The sequence below is a fragment of the Cyprinus carpio genome, chromosome B9 (assembly GCF_018340385.1).
Source record: "Cyprinus carpio isolate SPL01 chromosome B9, ASM1834038v1, whole genome shotgun sequence".
NCBI lineage: Eukaryota > Metazoa > Chordata > Actinopteri > Cypriniformes > Cyprinidae > Cyprinus > Cyprinus carpio.
Window position 1 is genome coordinate 9,222,021 of NC_056605.1, and position 27,870 is coordinate 9,249,890.

General features: G+C 39.2%; 1 protein-coding gene and 1 long non-coding RNA gene across 2 annotated transcripts in view; one reads left to right on the forward strand and one right to left on the reverse strand.

Moving 5' to 3' along the window:
• The window catches only part of LOC109105473 (unconventional myosin-XVI-like), a 736,220-nt gene that overhangs the window by 410,865 nt on the left and 297,485 nt on the right, over positions 1-27,870 (reverse strand).
• LOC122138447 lies at positions 10,139-11,755 on the forward strand. The gene is made up of 4 exons (XR_006155569.1): positions 10,139-10,215; positions 11,377-11,494; positions 11,576-11,658; positions 11,720-11,755. It is a non-coding gene; the product is annotated as an uncharacterized LOC122138447 (long non-coding RNA).

Consider the following 27,870-nt stretch of genomic DNA (forward strand, 5'->3'; position numbering starts at 1 on the left):
GGATGTTTCATTCACTGAATGAATCAACCATTTAAAGGAATTCGGTTTAATCGCACTGACCTCGGACTTATTAACAGTGACTTGCGACACCTACTGGCGGGTTTAATTAATTTCACATTTAAAAGTATTAATTTATTCTAGGGTGAACATAACCTATTAAGCCCTCACGTACCCATAAGCACACCTCCATATTTGAGCTCAGAATATAAAAATAAATAATGTATTTATCATAGGCTACTTGACTGTCTTAACAAATCTGGATGTGGTTTGTTACTACATACTTCCTGTAATTTCAATCAGATCATTGCCCACATGAGATATGAGTCTCCATGTGTTCACACGTTTTGTCCTTGTCAGCCATTTTGAACGCTGTCTTCAAAACTTTTCACCAAAAGAGGAGCCACTTTAACCAATGTGCATTTTTTTAGATGTTTACGCCTTTATTTTTGGGTAAGTTTCACTACTTATTGTAAAAGTAAGGATATTAAATGTTTAGACTTTTCGCATGATTATAACCTGGAACTTGGGAATGTGGGAAATAATTACAGTTAGATCCAAAAGATAGTTTTAGCGCAACACACGCGCAACTGCTACAGAAAACCACAACACAGTTTAGCTGACTAGCTCTATAAGATTGTGGTGCTACGCTAAGATACAATATAACTTCACAGACATACTACTGGCTTGTACTTTTTTTAAATCCATAAAATTGTAAATGGACATTTTATTGTTGGTCTGTGGTTTTACACTGCTGTAATTTTAAGGTGGAGCTTAAAAGGGGCACTACTAGGAATCGCACTCAGTGTTGACATCAATAAGAAAAAGTATCATTTCATAGATACGCGTAATAATAGTTGTTCATAATAAAATATGTACTTAATACATGACCTAGATTAGTTATTTTGGCAAAATCTTGTCATTTTTAATAAATATTTACTTGAAATTTATTAAAAATTGTTGTTTGCTGCTTCCAATTCATATCAGTGTGTTCCCTTTAAAGCTCTTCCACATTGAAACGTCTATGTAAAAGTACTTCATAAACAGACTTTAAAATATTAAGTGGGATGGGTTGTTAATACGTGATTTTCTATGGAAATCTCTCAACTCAATCGACAGACGGGCTCATGACCTTTGGCAACTAGCAATCATCACTTCTCCAGGCTGTAAAATCAATTGAAATACTCGGGGCAAAAACATTGTGTAGCCACATACAGAGAACTATAGATAAATTGACATTCCATTTAATAAGAGGCTTCATATGATGCGTAGTGTTCTGTGTTCATTCCCCATGAGATAACATGTTTTATTGGTTTTGTTTTATTTAATTTTTTAATTTTGTCTTACTTAGCTGAACGCAGACTAGATGTTGCTTAAATGACACTTCACTATGAATATACTGGTATAACTGATCAAATTAAATGCCTTGTGGCTTGATTTTTGTGTTCTGTTAATTCATTTTTTTTTTTTTGTGATATGCTTCGTTTGTACATTTAAAATTAAAATATATTTTTTCAATATATTCTTTAAAAAGGTTTTTTACCAATAAATATATTTGGGTTTTCTTTAATTTTTTTTTTTTTAATTATTTTTTTTTTTATATGAAAAACATGACGTGCCAGAGCTTAATGGGACACAGGGGTGTGCTTAAATGGGTTTTTTGCAAACATGTACCCCTTAAGCACGCAGCCCACAGATTTTTGTGCATTTAATTACATGTATATCTGTACTTAAAAAATGCTTTTGTCCATTTAATAATAAAATTAAATATTTTTGTGTGAGAGATTAATATATTTATGTTAACATAATGTTTGGTACTGAAAACCCGCCAATAATCTTGTGCACTAAAAATAATCTCAATGTAGATTTGGTTAGTTCAAGTAGGTGTACATTAAAAACCCTTTTTTTGTTTATTTTTTTTTTTTTTTCAGTTTTTTTTGTTCTTTTTTTTTTTTTTTTAATTCAAACGAGTATCAACATTATTTTTAATGTCTTATATTATTCAAAACATTACATTCTTTCTGTGTTTTGTAAATGCAGGTCCCTGCATTCAAACCGTGTGTAAATGCATCTAAATGCAACTTTCCGTTGAAGTGAGGGGATGTCAAACCTGGAGACGTGTTCCTGGAGGGCATCACAGCCCTGCAGAGTTTAGATACTGTTAGATCGTTTAGACAAAAACCCGTGGCCTATCCCCATTTTTGGGCCTCCACCTCCCACGGTTAAAAAAGTAATTTTTTTACTGATTATTTTCAAACAAAAAATTTTAAACAGGCTACTTTTACTTTGACTTGAGTAGATTTTTTATACTGGGGTACTTTTACTTTTACTTTTACTTAAGTAAAATTTCATTAACGGATGGTATTTGAAGTAGAATCATTTTCGTACTCTTTCCACCTCCTCTGCAGGTAAGTAACAGGGGAGTAGTCAGGCGTTGGTTTCAAGGTAGTGAACGGTAGACCGGAAGCTAAGCATGCGTGATGGTGGAGCACTAGTGCTGTTTACGTTCTGTGCCGACGTCGGGGGGTATCAGATGCTTGTGTCGAGTATTCTCGGGAGCTTTCAGTGAATCGCGTATCAAGGCTTGTATTGCTTTAGAGCAATGATGTCATTGACTGGTTCTGGACGTGGTTAGAATCTTGTAAATTCACAGTCCTCTGCCCCCTGTTAAGCCTTCTACACACGGCATGATTTTAGTTATCCTAAAAGATCATCGCTGGTCCTCAAGCTGTGCGACATGGATTCTAATAAACTTGGGTATGACATGCATGTTAGACGTACGATGATGTCACCTATTGACCGTAGGCTACAACGTACGTTTTCTATAGAAGTATAAAACGTCATTAGCATGCACTGGTGGTAACAACAAGAGCATAATGAATCACACTTTGACAGCTGGGAAAGTGAGAGTGGCGATAGTGGACGAAATAAGAGCCTGAAGTAAGCAGTTTTAGGATTTTTAGCGCCATGTCCGCGGTGATTTCATGTCACACTTTTTAATGGGTTGGTCAGTGGGGATCATAACTGCAAACACATTGTGCAATGATCATGATGAATTTCTTGACACTGCCAGAAAAACGTATTGTAGGCTATCTTTGGTCGCAAGCTGTGACAACGACTGTCTTTGAACCTATCCCACTTACGACATAGGACCACCGATTAGGAGCCATGATCACAGAAATCGCCACGATGCCAATCGTCGATGCCATTGTTTCACGATGCCAATCTTTCATCTGGGAGAGTGAAAAAAAACCTTTAAACCCAGGCCACTTTCCATTTTTTTAGACTAATATTATAGCCCCATCAGGCTTATTATGAGCAAAGACCTTGATTTACAACACATTTAATAGCCCAATTAATTTCAAGCTAGATACGTTTATTACACATTTATCTTATATATGTTATACAATCAGTATAGCTCTAACCACTAGAAAATACACATTATATATCATATAAACAGATTAGGTCTATGTGGAATGTTTTTTGCGTTTTTTTCAGGGGGCCATATCCGCTCACTCGTTCCTAAACGTAATTTTTAAACCTTAACTGGGGCAAAATACAGTGTATCACAGATCACATCTGGAGGCTGTTTCGTAAAAGACGCTAAGAAAAGCGGGGATTAAAGTCCAAAACCTGACTTAGCATAACCTAACAAATCAATCGAGACTAAAGCGACTTAATAAACAACCTTTTAAGTTCACGCAATCTCACTAATTTTGATCCAGTTCATAAGTCAGGTCAGGTAATTTGATGTGCAGGCTTATTCTTAAGCAGCCCTTAATGTCGATCATGTATCAAATCGATCCACAATGGCAAACAGTGATTATTTGTCCTGTTAATGCATTTGAGATAACCTACTGTCTTTTCCTCAGTGCATAACTGACACACGTCACAGGTATATTTTTCATCTGTAAATGTTACAAAGTCATCCAAATATATCAATTTTGCTGTCAGGAGTGGGTGAGACTTATGTAATATATATTTGGAAGAATTTTGGAAGCAAATGGCACCCATTCCGGTTAAATGACCCTTATTTATTTATTGAATAAAGGCCATTTCACCATATATCGTATATATATATAGTGAAATGGCCCTTATTAATTTTATTTATTGGAAAATTAACGTTTTAAAGTTAGTTGATACACAAAATTAGCTGATATAAATTAGATAGATAGATAGATAGATAGATAGATAGATAGATAGATAGGATAGATAGATGATAGATAGATAGATAGGATCCATACATACCTACATAGAATAGGTTCAAATCTGCTTTTGGCTCAGAAGGCGCAAACACTGTGTTAGCTTATGCTGTGGATACTTGCACTGCATAGGTTTGCCAGTAGAGGTCAGTGAATGAAAGCAGATTAAAAAAAATGTATTTAACAGTTAATATTGCAAACAAGAGAAGAGCAGTCTTGTAATTCCACAAAAGAATAGAATAGGGTCTTTAGTACCACACGACTGGGGTACTTTGGAAATTATTTAGAATTAATAAATTCTGCAAATCATTTCAAGCATGCCATGTAAGTAATTTGCCAGCGTCTATTCTGACTGGTTTTGTGACTTCCATTCTTTCTCTCATACACATTTTGTTTTTTCTATCATGGTGTTCTCTTTGTTCAGACTAAGCTAAAATGATTTTCTATTCTCTACCCTTAAACCTAAAAACCTCACCGAAACCCATTCTTTTTGCATTTTTAAAAACGTCTAGTATGTTTATAAAGCTGTATTCCTTGTAGAACTGTTGATTGTTCCCCACAGTGTGGGTAATTTCATGTTTTATTATCCTTGTGGGGACATTTGGTTCCAGCAATGCAGGAAAAACCTGACTTGGGGGCACCTACACACCCACACATTGGTTTTAAGTTTTATGGGGACTCGCCATAGACATAATAAACTATTCTATCCCCCTAAACTAACCCTATCCCTCACACTAACTTTCTTGCATTTTTACATTTTTTGATAAAACATTTTAAGTATGTTTTTAAAAATATTTTAATTATGAGGACTCAGGAAATTGTCCTCTTAAAACAGATTTATGTTGTTATACCATTGTAATGGCCTGGTTTGACAACAATACAAATATGTCCCCCATAAATCCCGTAACATTCATAAACAAACACGGTTTAATTTTCCCATCACAGTTCTCTAAAACTACTCAACTAAATAAGAGCCAAAGTTAGGGTTAACATTAATTTTATCAAATGTGTTGAGGTTGTGCTGTGAAAGAGACAAACACCATTAAATGGCAGATGAAGTCATCTGAATGAATGTCAGAATCATATAGTATTCTAAAACAACAGAATATCTTGAGCTGTGCTGCCAGACACTGATAAGAGGGTAAAAATGGGGGGGAAAGTGCTTAGTCACACGGCCATTTCGAAATAGTGAAGAGGTACAGGAAACATCTATTATTAAAGCCCCGAGCAGGTACGAAGACAGCTCTATGGAGACATAATGTCTCTCATTTCAATTACTTATTAATCATATCTTTATTCTGAAGAGCATTTGTTCATTTCCATGCAATGCCATAAAGAATTCCATTCATTTTGGCCGGAGTAAGCGGCCTGTGCTCACTGCCATAACATCAGCTCTCAGAGCTTCCAAAAAACTAATCATGTCAGGGCCATATCCGCTCACTCGGCCCTAAAATGCTGCGTAGTGCACTGATTAAAAAAACAGCACTGAGTCTCGGTTCATCGATTAGTTCACCTGCGACCTCTTTCCATTGCGTCAGGAACATATACGCATCTGTTACAACAATACGAGAGGAGCTGAAGCATGTGAGAAACTCCATCGGCAATAAGAAGTGACAGATGAGTTTGCCCGTGGACATGACATTCCCCTTAGCCTTTCATTTCTCTGCCGGACCAGACATGCTGATTCTTCAAGAGAGAAGGAGTCAAGAGAGTCTGAAACTAATAGAAACGTATGGTACGTCATTCATTAGCAGAGAGTACAGCTCGCTTTCTCCCTCTGGTTGTCCTCCCTTCAGAATCCCATTTCTGCTCTTTTCTCCTCTCAGTCTCAAGTATCTTAAATCTTACCAGGCTTGTGGAGAATCTGTAATTTTGAGGTGAGCTCTTTATTGACTGCAAGGCATGTCCCCGAAGGATAGTGGACCATGTCTGCCAGCACTTTACCCTGTGTGTGTTTAGTTACTAGACTGCTGTACTAACCTGATGTGAACTTCCTGTTTGGAAGTGAACCACATTACTTACTTTTTGAAACTTCAGCATGATAGCTTTTCTAGTGAAGTACAATATTAAGCGGAATGATATTAACATAAATCTTCTCAGTGTCTGAGGTCATTTTTTTTGTCCCTAAATGCCTGAAGAGTTCTTTGGACTGAAACACTGCACAAAATGTGTCACAATGTTTGGTGATATGCGTCATAGTTTGGTGCAGCTTTTTGCAAATGTCCTAGGAAAATGCTACCAAAACATGGATGTGCAGCCAATGTATATTTTATTAAAAGTTTGTTTGTTTGTTTGTTTGTTTTTTATTTCTACTGTGGCAAATCAGTGGCTACAATCAAATATTTAACTTGTGAATTTGGATTATTCATATCTTTGTAAATGAAAGATACATTTTGAATAGACACTAATACATCACTAAAACATTATGAAAAATGACAAAACAAGAATAATGTAATAATAATACTAGTTACCTACAGGTAAGGCGGGATAAAACATGGAATACTGATAAAGTCAGCTGTTCTGAGATACTTGGATCAAATGTAGTGTTGATGTAATTTGAGGAAATATAAAGTGGCAATGCAGGAGTCTCATGTTTCTTTCTCACTAATACTGTTTATTTTAAACACCTTATTTTTGAAAAAATTGAAATGTGACAAAGCAATCTGACATACTTGTGGACACGGTAATGGAAGATTTTAAGATGTTGCACCTACTAACATCATCATAACAATGTTTTTATAAGATATGTGCTATGTATAAAAACAAAACAAAACCGACATAGAAGTAGGCTAAGTATAAAGAGGGAAAAAATCAAACTTTCATGAAAAAAAGCAGAATAGCTAACTGGAATGGCTAATTAAGGCAATCAAGGCTACAGCAGTGTGCTGGACTCTGTTAACCAAAAAGAGCAAGGAAACTCCTGGCAATCTACATGATTTAAGCCTTACATCTGTTGGGATTTTAAATTTTGTCGCTCTGTGTTGGAAATCCGTTGATTTGGTGTGTTTAAATCACCCCTCCTTCCTCCACACAAATCCCTCCCCGATGCTAAATCTCTAATCTAAATGCTGATTAAAATAGATCATCATAACATACTGTAAACAGAATTCAACAGGAAGAGGATGGTCATGCCAGCGGCATAAGAGAAAACACCAATCAACGGCAAAAGCATATGCACACATTTACTCCGCTACCAGTATGCAAACACACACCAAAAACTGCATGATTAATCTGCTGTGCTATTTAAAACCCCTTCAGGGACAAACTGGATCATTTTCTGCCTGGATTTGCATCTGTGCATTTAATGATCTGAGGTCAGATTACTGAGGTCAGAGAGATCAGCTGGCATAGACACGTGCTGCGAGCGTTGGCAAGCCGAGCAGGGGGTTTTAGACACATTGCACAGCCGTCAGAGTCACAGTGCCTAAACTTACCAGACTTTTCCTGAAGCCTGAGCTCTCAAGGGCATGTTTACAGTTTTATGACTGTGGAGTTCTTAATAATGAAAATACGGTGCTGTTTAGAAATTTACGAGGACCACGCCAGGCTGAATGATGTGTTTGCTTTGTACATGACCAAGGACCAACACAGGTTGCCTGTTAACACCCTTTGTTTACGTTGCAAAGAACAGCAGACTGATAATGTACAGTATGAGAAACCACTGGTGTGTAAGTACATGGAACAAGTATCTGCATTAAATGTGCTTATAGAGTGCATTAGTGCTTTCCCACTTTCCAGTGGCACTGATTCGAGAAGTATTTTTCCATTATTTTTCCCATAGGGATTTTAAAAAGTCTTTGATAAAGCATTATGAACCATTATGAATCACGAACCAGCCAGGTGAATCACAACATTGCAAACTTTATTTGAAGCAAAAAGGTACAATACTGTGGATTTAACAGGTTTAATGTGGGAAAGAACTGCTATCCCATAAAGCATTGCAAATAGCAATCAAATAATAACAAAAAAAAAAGGTGACATAAAACTACATAAAGTAGTTAATTAATATCTAAAGAAACAATATATTTAAGCTTATTGCAATTAAATTATTTGTTTATATACAATTACAAATATTTATAATAAGTATTTTGAGAGTGTAGGGAGAGATCAACTTGATTACAGTATGGTTCTTCGTGTATTCCCTGCAGAGCTTTTTTGGTGCGATTTGCTGGCTGCAGCTCTCTGATTCTGCACAGCATCATGAATAATTTGGCTTTTCATCACAAATTAACTGTCTATCAAAGGCGGACTGTGAAAGTTTAATCGTAAAATTGTGAATGCGAGTAGATGAAAACCTCATATATCAGTCAAATTATTTTTTACTTTGTTTATTGAGTTTTTCTTTTTCAACCAACGAACATAAGGATACTGATAAAAGCAGGGCACAAGACTCTGGCTTTCTCCGTCTTCTTTGAAGCTCCTATGAAATAACAAGAGAGAAAATACTGTCAAGTTCAACAGTATGATGAATAAATATTAATGGTTACACTTTACAATATGATGTCATTTGTTCACATTAATGTATTAGCTAACATGAATGAACAATACATTTATTACACAATTTATTAATCTTTGTTAATGTTAATAAAAATAGTCATTCATTGTTCATGTTAGTTCACAGTGCATTAATGTTTACAAACACAACTTGTGTAAAGTCAAGCCAAGCCAGTCAAGCCTTTGGACTGGAGGTTTTTCCCATTTTTCCAGAGGTGCAAAGCGAGTTGGCAGTGGGCTTCCAGTTGAGGCAACCTGTGACTCCCAGTAGTGTGGCTGTTCAATGCGGTGAGAACTGAGTTCTTGTGGAGGTAAAAAAGGATTTGTTTAGCAATGGTCAGCTGATCCAGCCATATCGTTTGTCTAGGGGAGGCTATCCTGTTGTTGATGAGGACTCTGCCTCTAGGGTGCTCATCTTTGAATATGAACTACAGAACTGCAATAGTGTGCTGATGGTAAGAACTGTTAAATCTTACTGGATTATTTGTACACCAAAAATAAGGCCCTTTATTGTCAATTGTAACCTGAATATTTAATGGTCATAGGACCTTTCCATTCCTTAGTGTTTTTTTTTTTTTTAAGAACTGCTTACTGAAAACTCTTTGGGGAACCAAAAGTAGTCCTAGCATGGCTGCTAAAACACCTTTTTGAACATTTTAAGAGTAGTTGAGGACCCTTTTGGTACCCACATCAATCTGTTACAGATGACTGAGGATGAGCTTGTCTACACCTTTGCTCTTACCTACACTACTGAGGCATTTGCTGGAACTCCAATTACCTTTGCCGAGGGTGCAGTTGTTGGTGTTCAATGCCTCTGTCAAAGGTAAGTGACTGGATGTGACTTCCAGCACTGTTTATTGTGGTGTTAAAACTGGAAGAGTGTTTATTTGGTACCTCCTTGAACTGCAGGTTCTATAATGCAAGCAGTAATGCCTTGAAGTCAACTTGGGTCCCTTATGCCTCAACAGAGGTTGGCGAGGAAGTGTTGCTGTTCTCCCTAAAGCTCATGATGGGTTTGTGCAGTTTCTTTAGATCTTAAGCCTTTTGAATGAGGCTGTGCTTAAACTGTTCTTTCCTCTTGCAGATAACTGGTCCTAACAGAGGCCTGCAAACTTGTACTTCCTGGGTGATACTATTAATATTGAAGTATCTGTGATGGTGTACAACCACGTCCCACTGTGTGTGTTTGTGGACAGCTGTGTGGCCACCCAAGTACCTGATGTGAATGCTCTTCTGAGATATTCCTTCATTGAGAATCATGGGTAAAGTCACCTTACTTTATTCTCCAAAGATCTCCAACCCTGCTCCTGGAGATCTACCGTCCTGCAGACTTCAGTTCCAACCCTGCTCCAACACACCTGTCTGTAATTATCAAGTAGCCCTGAACACCTTGATTAGCAGGTTCAGGTGGTTGATTGGGGTTGGAGCTGAAATCTGTAGGATGGCTAGCTCATTTGACCACTGAGAATTAGGGTGAATCAACTATCAAGTGACTAGAAGCTTTTTTTTTTAGTTCCTCTTGGTAAGCTTTTTCTCATCACCTGAGAATCACCATCCCAATGTTCATAATGTCCATCCTAAATGGTATGAAGGTAAAATAAGTGTCCCAAAGCATAATGTTAAAAATAGTATGCCTAAAGTCCCCGGATGGTCTTTCAGATTTTTGAAATTTGGATCCGTGCACACTAATTAATGGCTAATTGCCCACAGTCCATTGCCCTTTGGTGAAAGATTTGGTTCTGATCTACAAACATGAATTAAGAAAGAGTACAAACTTGGTGGATGTGTGCAGCTAATGGTTAAGTAGAGGGTTTTAGATAAAGGGTTTAGTTGCTAATCAAGATTTAAACTGCCAATAAATTTGTGTTATTTCTTGTGCAACAATGTCAACCAAATTAAAATCTGTTCAAAGATGGATAACTTTTCTACTATCTTGTCATAAGAACCCCTTAAGGCTGGCCAAGAATGGTTCGTCTAACCCAAGTCATGTGTTGTATAAAGAATTTGTGCTTCTACATCAAATTGTCAATACAAGGTCCCAAGACTGAACTGAGCGATTAAAACACTTGTACATCAGGCTGTCCTGGAACTAATTATGGTACATGTAAAATAAAAAATTAAAAAACCCAGGAATTTAAATGTATGGGCTGTCTATTGGGAAGTTTAAAGATTTAGTGTGCAAGAAACAGTTACGCAGGAAATTTCAGACTGTCTAAATTTAATCTAACCTTTTAATTTTGCCACTAACTTTTAAATACATAATGCAAAATGAGCAGAGTTCTCCACATAAAGACCCACGGCTGGTAGATCAATGTACTAATCTCTCAATGCAGTATGAAATGCAATGTGGAGGATGTTAACTGAAACAAGGTTAACAGGCCCATTTTAGTGAGAGGGTGCGTGTAACTACGCGACGGTGGTCTGTTAAAGATGCAATTGTATGGACATGAGCTTGTCCCAAAGCTTGCCTACTCTTCTACTACAGTACACACTCAAAACTGTACCTTTTTACCAAAAGAGTATATATTTAAGGGCATAGTATAAGTAGCCACATTGGGACGCAGCATGCATGCATGATGCACTTGAGCTGCTCCTTTCACAGCTTTGTCCCTGAGTAATTAGGGTAAGGTCTAGTTACTCAAATACTATAGATGATCTTGAGTTCTTTGTTACTACTTATCAGGTGCCCTGTGGATGCCAAGTCTATGGCTTCCAGCTCCCGCTTCATGCCTCAAACCCAGGAAGACAAGATCCGGTTCCAGCTGGAGGCATTTATGGTCCAGGGAGGATACAGTCCTTCTGTACGTACTATGTGTTGAATGACATCTGACTTCTCTTCCCATTTGCTTTGGTTTTTGTGACCTTACCTGTGTCTCTTGCAGATCTACATAACCTGTATTGTGAAAGCCACTCTTGCTTCTGCACCCAGTGATGCTCTCCGCAAATCCTGTTCCTTTTCCAATGGGTATGTTCATGCTACTTAAGAACGCGTTTGAAGGTGCCGTGTCTGATTTTTCTTGTTGCAGGTGGCTTGCTGCTGATGGGAACCACCAGGCTTGTGGTTTGCTGTGACTCAACATGTGGTCCTGATGGTGGAAATGTTGTTCCTTTTGGGGGTAGGTAGCTACTTTAAGATTGCTTTTGACACTTCAAGTGCTCTACTAAACTTGGGTATTTGCTTTCTCTAGGCATTCAGTGGGAAGGCAAGCCCTCACTCGGTTCTGTAATGGTTCAAGAGCGACAGAAGACTTTAGCTGGTTTTCAATAAATGGAAAAACCTTTAGCTGGTTTTTAAATAAATGGTAAAACCTATTGTTTCTGGTTTTCTTGTCTAGTTTATCAAATTAAGATCTGAATGTGCTGTAAATGTGGGGAAACTGGTAGTCCTACTGTACCTATTTCTGTTTCTAGGAGGAAGATCTCCCTTTTCACCAGTAGGGAAATATTAACTTAACCTTTAAAGACAGAAAAACTGATCTTGGTTTAAGCTCAGTTTTAACGAATTAAGTGGAATCCATTGCCCATGATGCTATAAATTGTTCAGTCAATCGGAGTCTCTGCCCCAAGACTTTTACTTGAAGATTAACTTCCCTGAAGCACTGCAGATTTTTTGTATGCATCTTATGTTGTGAACTTATTGCTTTTTATTTGAAAACTCCAACAAGGGAGTTTTATTTCTCCTTGCATCACCAATTAGAACTTATCGGCTTTAAAATTTTTTTCCCAATATGCCTTGATAGTCTTCTGGACCTTGATGGGGACCTGCTGGTAAATGCATGAGTTTTTAGATGGGTATGTTACTGTAGAACCACACTCCCCATTTTCAGCCTGTATCAATTCCACAACATTACCCACTTTTGGATTTTGCCACCTCCAACTGGGTTATTTGTAGGTTTTATGCATTTTAATACAGGAAAGTGTCATGCATCTCATTTAAGTTCAGTAAAAAAACAAAAATACTTTTGACCATCACAAACTGAACCTTAATATTGTCTGGAATTAAAGGGATACTCATCGATTTGCTTCAGGAGGCATTTATTAACCCCCTGGAGCCATGTTTCACTATTAATATCATTACTTTCAGTTTAGGATGATTGACTCATTTTGACACTTCAAGAAAGTCAAGAACTGATTTCCATTTAAAACTCAAGATCAACAATTTGTGTTGTATTTTGGATGAAACAAAATCCACAAGTGATCCACACGACTCCAGTCCATCAATTAATGTCCTGTGAATCAAAAACCTGCACGTTTGTTACCACAGTTCTTTAGTATGCATACTTCATGAGAAAACAGAAAGCCAGTAACAAAGAAACCACATTTTAGCACTATCAGCCACAAACAATAGTACCATATAGTCAATTACTATACTGTGCACTTACTCAGTATGATTTTACAGCGAGCTCAAGACTCAACGACACTCACGTGCCTTTCTTGTGCAAGGTGCCGGTGATGCAGTCACAGTCCTAAATGGAAATTGAAACAGTTGTTAGTGTGGTGCCCACAGAAAATATATACACAAATATAACAATATCTTATGCATACTGAACAATGGAAAAGGACTCTTACCTTTTTTTGTTGTTTACACTGCCTGAGCAGAGACTCTTATTTTGATACGGGAAGATCATGTATATGGACTGTATCCGCAGCTGCCCCTTCTCAAAAAATCCTACTGAAATTTCAGTTTATCTTTTAGGATCTTACTGGATTCTAAGAGTCCTATTGGACATTCTGATTGATTTTAATGGAATTTCACTTTGTCCTATAGGATTTTATTTTGATCCTTAGAATCCTATTGGAGATTTTGATTGATTTTTTAATGGAATTTCACTTTGTCCTATATGATTTTATTTGATCCTTAGAATCCTATTGGACATTCTGATTTATTTTAATAGAATTTTACTATGTCCTATAGGATTTGATTCGATGCTTAGAATCTTATTGGAGACTGTGTTTTATTTAATGGGATTTTATGTTGTCCTGTAGGACCTGTTATTGATTTGCATCATATCTGACATTGTGATTTTTAAATGGAAATTCACTTTGTCCTGTAAGATCTTATTTGATTCTGTTAATTAAATACTTTTTAAGAGTAACACTGCATGTGTGTACTTGTAACCCTTAATAATAATGCAGCATAAATCCTCCTGAGACCCAGCTATGGAGTGTTTGCTTTTGTAGTGGATATTCTATTTTAGTGAATTTCTCTGAGAATTTTAATGGCTTGGCTATAGCCCTAGCCATGAGCATGGCCAAAATAGCCTTAAAATTGGTTACATGCAACTTTCGCCCATGCAGCTTCTTATCAAATGCAAGTAAACTTTTGAAACATTTAAAGGGGTCATATGATTTTGCTAAAAAGAACATTATTTTGTGTATTTGGTGTAATGAAATGTGTCTATGTGGTTTAAGGTTAAAAAACACATTATTTTCCACATACTGTAAATTATTGTTTCTCCTCTATGCCCTGCCTTTCTGAAACGCCTCGTTTTTTACAAAGCTCATCGGTTTACAAACTCAAAAGTGAGGTATGCACCGATTGGCCAGCTATCCAGTGCGTTGTGATTGGCTGAATGCCTCAAGCGTGTGAAGGAAATGTTAAGCCCCTTGCCATACTGTGATGCATGTCCCAGTCAGAACACCGGCGTGACAAGACAATAACAATTTAACCCATTACAAACGAGGCATAAGGGAGACATAATTACGGATTATAATGACTTATACTGTGTTTTTAGTGTTGTGTTGCAACGCGCCGCGTAAACATAAAACTATGTCTGCATTTTTGATCAGAAAAACGACAAACAACAAGCGCTACTCTACACCAGCGGTTTTCAATTCCAGTCCTCGCGTCCCACAGCTCTGCATATTTTGCATGTCTCTCTTTGTAAACACAGCCGATTCAGATAATCAGCTCGTTAGAAGTGAGACTCAGTGCATGAACTGTGTTCCCATTGACATGGTCCCTACACAGTGTTCATTGCTCCCTACTCCCTGAGCAGGGGAAATCTGTTAAAGTTTACCTCACTTCGGAAAATTCATTCACGGATTTGCACTGGCGCAACGTCTTCACACACGGACAAGTGTGACATCAGACCTCTATAAATAAATACAATTTAAATTCACATCTCGCACACTTCAATGCACTTTAAATGGAACATATATGTTTGCTTCGAACTGTAATCATGGCGGAATATCCTCTGATGTCCACTTTGCAGGGCACTTATGTTCGAATAGAACAAAGGTCTGAAGCCATAAGAAAAACATAAAATATGTGCAGAGCAGGGGGGTGCGAGGACTGGAATTGATAACCGCTGCTCTACACTGCTCAAAACTCGCGTTTGAATCATCAGTGGCAAATCCTGTACATATGTAAACGTACTTACAGACTGTGAGTCAGAACAGCCGGCATTGTAGTCTTCTCTTCCAGGATCAGGAAACAGTCCTCCATAAAATGTGCTGCACACATTTGGTTTAAACTGTTCTGAAACAGTGTTGTAAATACAACTTAACCACCGATTTCTATTTATGTCCTCTTTTTGAAGGCTAAACAAAGTAGTTTCTCTTAGATACAGCATCTCCACGACATGGTGCCGGTGGCAACAGTGAGAATCAAAGGTTATGCCTTCTTTCTTTGTGTGAACATTCAGGTGGTGTTATGCAAATCTTTCCACATATTGTCAGTCAATATATTATACAGGCGATTGTAAAATATCGAAAAAAAATTCGAAAAAACAAACAACAGAAAAAAATTAATCCATATTAATTTATAAAGCGAACACACTGGAGAAACAATTAGAGAAACTGAGGAGGAGTTTCAACATCTGGAAAAGGGGTTGGAAATTGAAATGATTCGGGCAGCAATGGTAAAAAAAAAAAAAAAAAAAAAAAAACATCCTCACTAAAGCTCTCATCTTTGCCAAAGTCCATCATTTATTTTCATTGTTATATTGAATTTATGACTGAACAATTGTTTGTTAGATACAGAGAGAGCGTGAGCTAATTGAATAGAATATCTTTGTCATTGTACAAGTAATGTTACAATAAGATTTATTTTGAAACTTAAAAAATTGATAGTAATGCTTAAGAATACAAATGATTTTAAATGGCAATATAAATGTATCAATTATAAAACATTTGCAGCAGTATTAAAATAGTGCAAATATCTTAGATGTGCAATGCAGCATTAAACCTAAACAGTACAAACAGATAACATAAGGTAATAAAACAGTAGGGGTGAATTTATTATTTCATGTACATTTGAGGTTAATGTGGGTACTGGGCTACTTTTTTGTTACAGCAGCTATCACTGTGTTGTTATGAAGTCAGTTGTGCCAGACAATTTTGGAGGCAGAGACAGATTGTGGAGGGCACTATAGGGAAAAGTTAAACTGCTGGAATAAAGAGTTTTAAAGGGTTAGTGATGGAAAACTTGCAGGTCAGTGGGTACAGTGTTTAAGGTTGGTAAACGTGAACATGGACACATATAATACTACCCGCCTGACATTGGCATGTGTTATTCAGGTGTCAAAGTTGTGCAAAATTAAGGGAAGAAACCTCAGAGACAGTGGCAGAAGGATGCTGGACAGGTAAAGCCTACAAAACGTTCAACATTAATCAAACATTGTGGTGTCAATAATAAGTATTCAATCTGTCCATCAATCTGTATTATATTTTAGGGTTAAAAAAAAAAAATCCGTCAAGTCCAAATTCAACATGGGGGGGGGGGGTCCGCTGCAGAAAGAGGCATTTAAAAAGACTGCACTGTTCTCTGAGAGCTTCTCTCGTTTTTGTTTTTAGTAGGCATCCAAGCAAAAGAGAATGACTCCCTGTCGCAATTAGTGTAATTAAAGTAAAAAATTATGCCAAAAAGCTTTTCTTGTGCTTTGTTTTTCTTCTTATTTGGCAGATGCTTTGATAACCAACTTCCCGGCAGCAACAGAGTTGGACTTGAGGAATACAGTTGGGAAGCATTTTAAACAAGAAATAAAATAAAATCAACGCCATTTTGACAAATCTGAGCAGTACGCAGGTAGCGCACGCTCTTCTATATCAGCTGCACCACAAGGATACATTTTTTATGTGTAATTATGCTTTGGTTTGAAAGCAAACAGCACATCAGCACAGCATGGCTGACACAGAAGAGTGTACACCATTTGCGTAGTGCTCAGAATTGCCAAAATGGCGCTACGCTGATTTGGAGAGACACAGAGGAGAGGAATTGTTGAATAAAGTGTTCTCGTCGCTTCATATCGTTACAGTTGAATCACTGATTGCAGATGGACTATTCTGACGATGCTTTTCATACTTTCCTGGACCTTGACACTGTTATTTATTTGGCAGTCTATGGGACAGGCTCAAGCCTCCCTGTTTTCATCCAAAATATCTTAAATTGTGTTCCGAAGACGAACAAAGCTTTTACGGGTTTGGAACAACATGGTGGTAAGTGATTAACCCATTTAAGCCCACCGGCAACTATAGTTGCCGCAGTTTATAGTTGTCATTTTCCTATTGTAAGTATTTGTCTAGATGTTATCTGTGTTTTATTTCTCAATGACACGCAAGCAAACAACCAAATAAAGGATTTCAAGAAAAAAAATAATGTATTCACTTCCTACCTGTCACATGAGGCTGTCCAGTTCCTATACCCCTACCTTCCAGGAAGCATGGCGAAGGCAAACCCTCCCAAAGAAATGTAATTTTCATATTACTAATAAGTATTTTTTGTTGACATATATATATCTACATAATCAAACAAAAAAGGTCTCTAGAATCATCCAAACAAAACAAATCTTCCAGGAGATCTATAGTTCCCTATCTGTCGGTGACTACGAGTTATGTCGAACGACATATAGGGTCTCACTTGGGAGGCCAATCATCTCTGAGTTTAAGAGAAAACGCCAATGAAAATTGGCTAGTGGATTTTACATACCTGAGCCACTCCCCGTGCCTACGGGTATAAATAGGCGACAGGTGCATCCACTCATTCAGATTTTTGCTTCGGAGCCGAGTAGTTTATAAGCTATCACTACAAAGCCAGTTCATCTTTGTGTTTGGAAAGTCTGTTCCTGGTCGGCGTGACGGCGCATTACAGCGGTGTCCCTGCAGCGGTGATTCCCCTGGGCGCTTCGGCTAAAAGAGCAGTTTCTAAAAGAGCTAATCACGGACGATTCGCGTCTTTTCAAGATGCCGTTTCGTCCGTGTCCTTCTGGATGCGGTCGTTCCCTGTCCTCGGTTGACGGTCACGAGCGTTGTCTGCAGTGCCTGGGTGTCCAACACGCTGAGGGAGCGCTCGTGGATGACTCATGCATCTATTGTGGGCGTATGAGCATGGCATCGCTGCGATCGCGTCTCTCACTCCTCAAGGGGAGTGCAGCAGACCCCTCTGTCGCCACCCGTCCCGGTTTCTCTGGCTCGAGCAGGGGACCGCCGGCTGGTGCTCTGGGAGATCTGTGGGTGACAGTGAGAGCTTCTCCGCCGGGCCACGCCCCCACGGACCTCTCACTCCTCCCACAGCGCATGTCCCGTGCGGCTGCCGTTTGATTTCTGCTGGGCCGTCTCATGGCGGCCCCAGCGTGTCTTTCGGTGGGCCGCCTGAGGATCAGATGTCGATTGCTGCATCGGGGGATGGGCTATCGGCCTCTGAGGATGAGGATTCGGCAGGGCTGCCCCCCTCGGAATAAGACTTAGAGTTGTCAGCCATGCTTGCCCGGGCAGCCGTGAGCATCAGGCTGGAGGTGACTACACCGTCCAGCCCTGAGCGCTCATGGCTGGATGATTGGTTTCTCGGCGCGGAGCGCGGCTCACAACCGCATCCTGCTCCGGTTCCTTTCTTCCCGGAGGTGCATGAAGAGGTGACGAATTCGTGGATGGCCCATTTTACAGCCAGAAGTCGCTCGTCTCCCTTTTTTTTATCCTCACCACCCTCGATGGCGGGGCAACCAGGGGGTACGTGGACATTCCCCAGGTGGAGAGAGCAGTTGCGGTGCACCTGTGCCCACAAAACGCCGCCACTTGGAGGAATCGTCCACGTCTCCCGTCCAAGGCCTGTAAGCTGTCGGCGGCTCTGGCTCCCAAGGCTTACAGTGCTGTGGGCCAGGCAGCCTCTGCCCTGCATGCCATGGCTATCCTGCAGGTACATCAAGCCAAGGCGCTAAAAGCAATGCACGAGGGTGGTACCGACCCGAGGTTGATGCAGGAGCAGCGCACGGCGAATGACTTCGCCTTATGGGCGACGAAAGTCACGGCGCGGTCCCTCGGGAAGGCGATGTCCACATTAGTGGTCCAGGAAGGCGATGTCCACATTAGTGGTCCACACTGCGGCTGTTTCGTACATCAACCGTCAGGGCGGTGTACGATCACGTCGCATGTCTCAACTCGCCCGCCATCTCCTCCTCTGGAGTCAGATGCGGCTCAAGTCGCTGCGCGCTGTCCACATCCCTGGGGAGCTCAATCGTGCAGCCGATGCGCTCTCACATAAGCTCACTTTCCCCGGGTAATGGCGACTCCATCCCCAGATGGTCCAGCTGATCTGGAGTCGATTCAGGGAAGCCCAGGTAGACCTGTTTGCTTCCCCACGAGTCCTCCCCACTGCCAGCTGTACTATTCCCTGTCCCAGGCCTCCCTGGGCACGGATGCACTGGCACACAGCTGGCCTCGGGCTCTACGCAAGAATGCGTTTCCCCCAGTGAGCCTGCTAGCACAGACACTGTGCAAGGTCAGAGAGGATGAGGAACAGGTCCTGTTGGTTGAGCCTTACTGGCCCACCCGGACCTGGTTTTCAGAACTCATGCTCCTCGTGACAGCCCCTCCCAGGCGCATCCCCCTGAGGAGGGACCTCCTCTCTCAGGGGCTGGGCACCATTTGGCACCCGCGTCCAGATCTCTGGAACCTCCATGTGTGGCTTCTGGACGGGACGCGGCAGACCTAAGTGATCTGCCACCGGCGGTGGTGGACCACTATCACTCAGGCTAGAGCCCCCTCTACTAGGCAGGCCTATGCTCTGAAGTGGAGTCTGATCACGAATTGGTGTTCTTCTCACCGAGAGGACCCCCGGAGATGCTCGGTCAGAGTCGTGCTTTCTTTCCTGCAAGAAAGGTTGGAGCGTAGGCTGTCACCCTCCACCTTGAAAGTGTATGTGGCTGTCATTGCAGCCCATCACAATGCAGTGGATGGTCGGTCCCTGGGGAGGCATGACCTGATCGTTAGGTTCCTGAGGGGTGCCAGAAGGTTAAATCCTTCTAGGATACCCCTGATTCCCTCCTGGGACCTCTCTATTGTTCTGGCTGGACTTCAGAGGGGTCCCTTTGAGCCGCTAGACTCAGTCGAGCTTAAGTTCCTGTCTCTCAAGACAGCGCTCCTGGTCGCGCTCACTTCCATCAAGAGGGTCGTTGACCCTCCAAGTATTTTTGGTAAGTGAAGAGTGCCTTGTGTTCGGGCCGGCCTACTCTCACGTTGTCCTGAGACCCCGGCCTGGATACGTGCCCAAGGTTCCCACCACTCCCTTCCGAGACCAGGTGGTGAACCTGCAAGCGCTGCCCCTGGAGGAGGCAGATCCAGCCTTGGGGTTGCTGTGTCCCGTAAGAGCGCTTCGCATATACGTGGACTGCACCCAGAGCTTCATAAGCTCTGAGCAGCTCCTGGTCTGCTTTGGAGGTCAGCAGAAGGGGAAGGCTGTCTCCAAACAGAGGTTGGCCCACTGGATAGTGGATGCCATCACCTTGGCGTACCATTCCCAAGGTGAGCCGTGCCCCCTGGGGGTGAGGGCCCACTCCACACGGAGTGTGGCCTCCTCCTATGCACTGGCGCACGGCGCCTCTCTGGCAGACATCTGTCGAGCTGCGGGCTGGGCGACACCTAACACCTTCGCGAGGTTTTACAACCTTCGTGTAGAGCCAGTTTCTTCCCGTGTGTTGGGTAACAGGTAGTTGGCGGGAAGGACTGGCTTGGTTTCACGCTTGCTGCGCCATTCCCCCTAACACGGGGATGCGAGCGCCTTTCTTCTCCCAGGAGAGCTCCCCGGTTGGCGTGCCCTGGTCGAGCATCCTCCAGCACCCTCGGCGGTCAGACTTGGCGGAGCAGTCTGGCTCCAGGCCCAGTACTGGTGTTAGCATGCCCGGAGTTCCGGTCAGCCCCTGTACTGGGCTAGGTGTCCATATGGCTCGATTCCCTACGGGTAATCCCATATGTGTATTCTTCCACGGTAAGGTTTCCCTCTTGGTAAACCCGTGTCTTCCCTTGACAGACCCGCTCTGTCAGTCTCTTCTGGCAGCTGTTCCATCCCTACTCCAACGACCTTTTTCCTAAAGAGACCCATTCCATATGTAGTACTGCCCCCTGGGCCAGTCCATATCAGTATCTCCACATGTCACCTCCCTGCGGGCAGGATGTGGTCTCCGTAGCGACCTTTTTCCTAAGGCTCGCTTCCCTATCGTTCTGCCAAGCTGAAAGAACAAATAGGAAAGATTTGAAGCAATCTTTCACTGAAGGTTGAAATCCCTTCCAAAAACTTTTTGTGGGTGGAACAGCAGCATGGCCTTCACCAGCAGCGATGTACTCACCCTTTTGGTCCCCTTCGGTACCAAGGTCAGTGAATTTGCGCTGGGGCTTTGGGAAGGTCACGACCTTAAGCGTAGCTTTTGTGACACGCTGCGGCTTGTCGACAATTGCAGCGCCACAGGGTTGTGACGATGTTCAGGCTGTGGCGTTTTCCATAGGACCCCATATGTCGTTCGACATAATTCATAGTGACCGACAGATAGGGAACGTCTTGGTTACGTACGTAACCCTCGTTCCCTGATGGAGGGAACGGAGACGTTATGTCCCCATGCCACAACCTTGAACCATTCGCTGTTGCCGGGACACGTTCTCGGCTCCTCAGCGTAAAACCTGAATGAGTGGATGCACCTGTCGCCTATTTATACCCATAGGCATGGGGAGTGGCTCAGGTATGTAAAATCCACTAGCCAATTTTCATTGGCGTTTTCTCTTAAACTCAGAGATGATTGGCCTCCCAAGTGAGACCCCATATGTCGTTCGACATAACGTCTCCGTTCCCTCCATCAGGGAACGAGGGTTACGTACGTAACCGAGACGTTTTTTCTATACTTAGTCAAAAGTCCAAGCAGCAACTATAGTTGCCGGTGGGCAAATAACTTGTAAGTACATATCATGGGGAAATGGTGTATACTGTGTTAACAGGTTAATAAATCAAGGTTATTTGTCTTGTTTTCTGCCTTTTGCTTTCATAATATCCCACCTAAAACATGACTTAACCCTTTAACTGACATCTCTACTGTATAGTAGACCTTAATTTGATAGGGAATAAATTTGTCAAAAGGAGGAGATGAGAGAGCAATCTTTCCACAGCTCTACTGCCCCACTTCTGTGTCTGCTTTTGCCATGGGTGGTGGGAATTTCCAGTTTTCAAGTGACAGCAGCAGTTTACTAACTTCAGTCAGTCATACAAAAGGAAGAATGGAAAGATAAAGAGCTAACACATGGGAATAATTGCTGTAGATGATCTTTTTCTCCCTTTTATGACATTATGTCTCATAAGGGGCAAAATACTGAGGCCCCTTTATCCACTTTGGATGCATTTCATTCTAATTGGTCAAGGACCCTAATTCATTTTATGACTAGTAGCTTATGATTCCATTGTAATGCTGAAATTCAGACAAGTAATGACTTTACATTTACAATATTATATGAAATCACCTACTACAGTCTGCCATTGAATACTATGGGCCTAAAAAAAATCATAATGTTCTTTCAGGTATACTTTTTTTATTATATAGATGTAATATTTTCTTCATTCTATTTATTTTTATTTATTTATTTTCATTTAACTAACATACTTCTAAGAATGAAAATACCTGCAAAGTAAATAAACAAACAATCATGGGTGTAGAGTACACATGATAATTATTTAAATAATCATATATTTTAAATATCATTAATTTCATGAATATCAAGGACTTTTGTCAGGGTTAATTCATTTGACCTAATCAATATGTGCCTATTCATAAAATATGTGATATTTTACATATTTACATCACAAAGTATAGTATGCAAACATGTTTTATGTGAATTTATAAAACTATGTGTACCTTCACTGCAGTACTCCTTGTAGACTACTTATAATAAAAATGCTTATATTAGGGAAAGTTCACCCAAAAATGGAAATTCTATCATCATTGTGTCATCTTCAAGTTGCAAACTTATGAGTTTCTTTCTTCTGTTGAACACAAAAGAAGATAAAATATCTTCTTTTGTGTTCAACAGAAGAAAGAAACTCATAAGCTTGCAACTTGAAGATGAATGTTGGTAACCAAACAGTTAAATGCGTAATTTTCTTTCAGGTATATCGGTTTTTTTTTATTATATAGATGTAATATTTTCTTAATTCTATTTATTTTTATTTATTTACTTTTAATTAACTTATTGATACACAATACCCTATTGGGTCACCTTAATGGCTGCTCTTTGTTCTGAACTATGTTCCACTATTATAAGACAAACGGATTTATTGTGTTTTCATATTCAAGAGATTATAAGCTAGATGCAACTTTTTGGGGGGTTTGCATTGAATGTTCTTCAACTTTTATGCATAATTAATTTGTTTATGAATAAAGATTGATCTGTTGAAAACAGTTATTTTGAGTTAGATGCCAAATGCTATCCTCCTATTCAAATTTTACATTGAAGGGATGAATACAACATATTTGCCCACCGGCAACTATAGTTGCCGCACATTCTAATATGATTTTCGAGAAAATAAACTAAAACCTGTGAAAAATAAATGCAGAACATGTTCACATAGGACACTATTAACATGACTATATGCATGAAACCATTCAGAAAAATTTGGGCACAAATGGGTTAATGATAAAATTCTAATTTTGCGGTGAAGTAACCCTTTAAGTCAAGTCAAGTCAATTCACCTTTATTTATATAGCGCTTTTAACAATACAGATTGTGTCAAAGCAACTGAACAGCATTAATTAGGAGAACAGTGTGTCAATAATGCAAAATGAAAGTTAAAGGCAGTTCATCATTGAATTCAGTGATGTCATCATGCAGCTCAGTTCAGTTTAAATAGTATCTTTGCAATCATTTGCAATCAAGTCAACGATATTGCTGTAAATGAAGTGTCCCCAACTAAGCAAGCCAGAGGCGACAGCGGCAAGGAACCAAAACTGCATCGGTGACAGAATAGAGAAAAAACCTTGGGAGAAACCAGACTCACTCGGGGTTCCAGTTCTCCTCTGGCCAGATGAAATCAGCAGTTCAATTCCAGTTCAGTTCAAATTAAGTCTGGATCTCCTGTACAGAGCACATTCAGGGCTTTTTATAGATACCAAATGTTCGGAAGTTTCACCATGACCACACCCTCTCCTAGGTCTATAAATGGCTAAATTTAATCTAGTGAAAAATTTCACATCCTTATGGAAATTTGATTATATTTTGTAATTATCATTTAAATCTGAATAATTTTCTAATTGTTTGTCATAAAGCATATATATATATATATATATATATATATATATATATATATATATATATATATATATATATATATATATATATATATATATATATATATATACATATATATATGTATATATATATATATATATACATGTATATATGTATATATATATATAACATTATATATGTATATATATATATATATATATATATACATTATATATGTATATATATATATATATATATATATATATATATATATATATATATATATAAAAGTTTACCCAAGCATCAAATCAGCATATCAGAATGATTTTTGAAGGATCATGAAGACTGAAGACACTGAAGATTGGAGTAAGATTGCTGAAATTTCAGCTTTGCATCAAGGAGTAAATTAAATTTTAAAGTATTTATAATATTGTTTATATATATATATATTTTCCTCCTGTGAATAACAGAAACAGATCTTAGCCTTGAATCCTGAATTTTTCTAAGAAAAATATTGAATTCCATTTACTCACTTGCCATTTAGCAGATGATGTTCTACAGAGCGGTTTATGGAGCATCAATTGCATGTACAGTTCCTTGGGCTGAACTAGGCTGAAGTGCCTTGATCAAAGGCACACTGCTGATATAGAGCATGATTATCACAGTAACTTTAGCTCCCTTGTCACCTTCAAATGAACCTTTATTTGTGTTAGCAGCCTAGAGCATCAGCCATTAGGAATACATGACCTAGATCACACTTTAATCACTCAGCCCGTGTCCCTACCACTGTCATATATCACACACTGTTGCACAGGTCATTGATGAAGTCACAGTCGAAACAAAGCCTAAATTAAAGCCTTGTGATTCCAAAGCCATTTCTCAACCCCTTTATTCTTGGTTGCCATGGCGCTAACATTTAGGAGCATGATGACTTACAGCTCATGGCCTTGTGTGCAGGGCGATCTGTGATGAAGCCAGTGAACAGAGCATCATTAGAAAGAGATCACACAGTCCACTCAACAGCCTCTAGGGAATCAGAGATAAAGGCAGTAATAATAAGAAAGAAATCCTTTAATGACAGCATGGGTTACACAAAAGATCAACATGAAGTAAAAATCCAGTAAATAGCACACACACAATGGCATTCAAAGTATGATTCCATTTGAGGGTTTCCCTGTAAGTTCCCTGACAGTTTCAGTATCAAAATACATCACTGATCTAGGACACGAGACAAAATGTGTTACCCAACAACTTGCCTTTAGTTTTGAAAACAGCAGCATTTCCATTTAAATTGAATCAGAGATAATGATTAGAATATCCTCATTTTCTTTTAGCATTACTTGATCAAAATGATGACACTCACTATATATGTTAAATACTATACCATTTAGATATTATATTCTTTACTTTCTTTTTTTTAGAAGCCTACAGTATGACAAATATAAAGAAAAGGACAGCTTTAAAATATAATTTTTGTAACATCATAAATCAACATTATATATAATCATATTATATATATATATATATATATATATATATATATATATATATATATATATATATATATATATATATATATATATATATACAGTTTTTTCAACAAAAATCTAATTGGCCATAAACTTTTGAACAATTTATATATAAATAATTACACATTATAAATTGTGTATTATATAAAATTAGAAATATGAAACATAACTCATTTTTTAAAGCTATACCCATATTTTAGTTAACACTGTCAGATATATAACTTTAAACAGAAATGTATATTTACAAAATCAGTCCATTCAGAGTTCATAATAAAGGTTATACTGTACATCATTACACAGGCTCTGGTTTTTATAGTTAATAATAATAAAGTCTGCCTCAGCCATATCTGGAATGTTTGGATTATTTTACTTGTATTAATAATTAATAACTTATATTAATGCATTTAATACATACATAGAATAAGGATATTTCTTTAACTGAATCAAAATTATTTTTCAATAGATGAAGCTTTAAATCAATTTGAAACCATCCTTGAAACCATTTTTTAATGGAGAATGCTAGGTTTGTCAGTCCATTCATCTATTTTCTCTCCCAGCGTCTCGGGCTGGGACACCCTATACTGCACAGGGCTCACACATAGACACAGACACATACTTTCACACATATGGGCAAATTATGAAGTGAAGTGAAGTGAAGTGAAGTGACATACAGCCAAGTATGGTGACCCATACTCAGAATTCGTGCTCTGCGTTTAACCCATGCAAAGTGCACACACACAGCAGTGAACACACACACACACCGTGAACACACACCCGGAGCAGTGGGCTGCCATTTATACTGCGGTGCCCGGGGGTTCGGTGCCTTGCTCAAGGGCACCTCAGTCGTGGTATTGCCAGCCCGAGACTCAAACCCACAACCTTAGGGTTAGGAGTCAAACTCTCTAACCATTAGGCCATGACTTCCCATGACTTATAACATCCAATTCACCTATGCTGCATGTCTTTGGATTGTCAAGGGGAAACCGAATCATCTGGAGGAAGCCCACACAGGCACAGGGAGAATCTAATAAATATTTGATATCATCATTTAAAGGTGTTGACGAGCCTGTCCTCCAACAAAAAACGACCATATAGGTCGTTTGTGCAAGCACCTTATTACGACCTATATTTACGTTTTAAAGTTAAGCGGCCTCTAGCGGGCATAAAAATAATGACAGTATCGCGTTGCGTCATTACCAATCAAACGCATGTTTATTTAAATGCAATGTGTGGACTTTTTACACCGATCTCACAGTAATTCGTACATATTTTACTAGGTGGCTTATTCGTTCGAATGACCACACCTAACCCCACCCCCTAAACCTAACCCTCACAGAAATCATGCTAAATTATTATTTATTGAGCATATACATTTTACGTGCACGCCCATTCTCTGGGATCGAACCCATGATAGCATGATTGCATATCAAGGTATAACGCAATAATCTACCAACTGAGCTACACGAAATGCAAATCACAGTGCAAATAAAAGAGTACAAAACATTAATATGAAAACGACCTTTTGCCGAAAGGGGCGCAATTGTAGTATACGCTCTGATGGGTCGTATTTCAGGCATTTGGACAAACGCCCTATACGAGCATATTAGTTGGAGGACAGGTTGCACAAACGTCATCGTGAGGCTGTTGGCTTCTCTAAAGCAAAACCTGATTCATAAATTATAATGTTGTTTTTTTTTGTTTGTCTGTTTTTTTTTTCATTATCTGCATAATCTCCCCAAGGTGCTGAATGAATGATTAAAACGTTTTCTGACGATGACTCAAAATCTTTCTTTTGAAATGCAAAACCATTTGTCATAAGCTAGAAAAATAATGAAATATAATGATGAAGTGACCTTTCAAAAAGTCGCTGTATCCAAAATTCATAAGTCACAGAGAATTCAGCCCCGATTTCCCTTTGTGCAACAGACACTTCGAACCTTCACACTCCTCTGTGCTGGACTGACACATTCACAGCTGCTAAAGTCCTAAAATGAGTTGTAAAGTCTTAAAATGAGGCAACAACATATATATTTGCTTTAATTTTCCATATATAATATTGTTTCTGTAATGTTTGTTATGCATGTCTGTTACTTTACATAATCTTCAACAATATATATATATAATTCAATTCAATAACTGGTTCATCCAGTTCACTAAAAATAATCAGTTTGGAA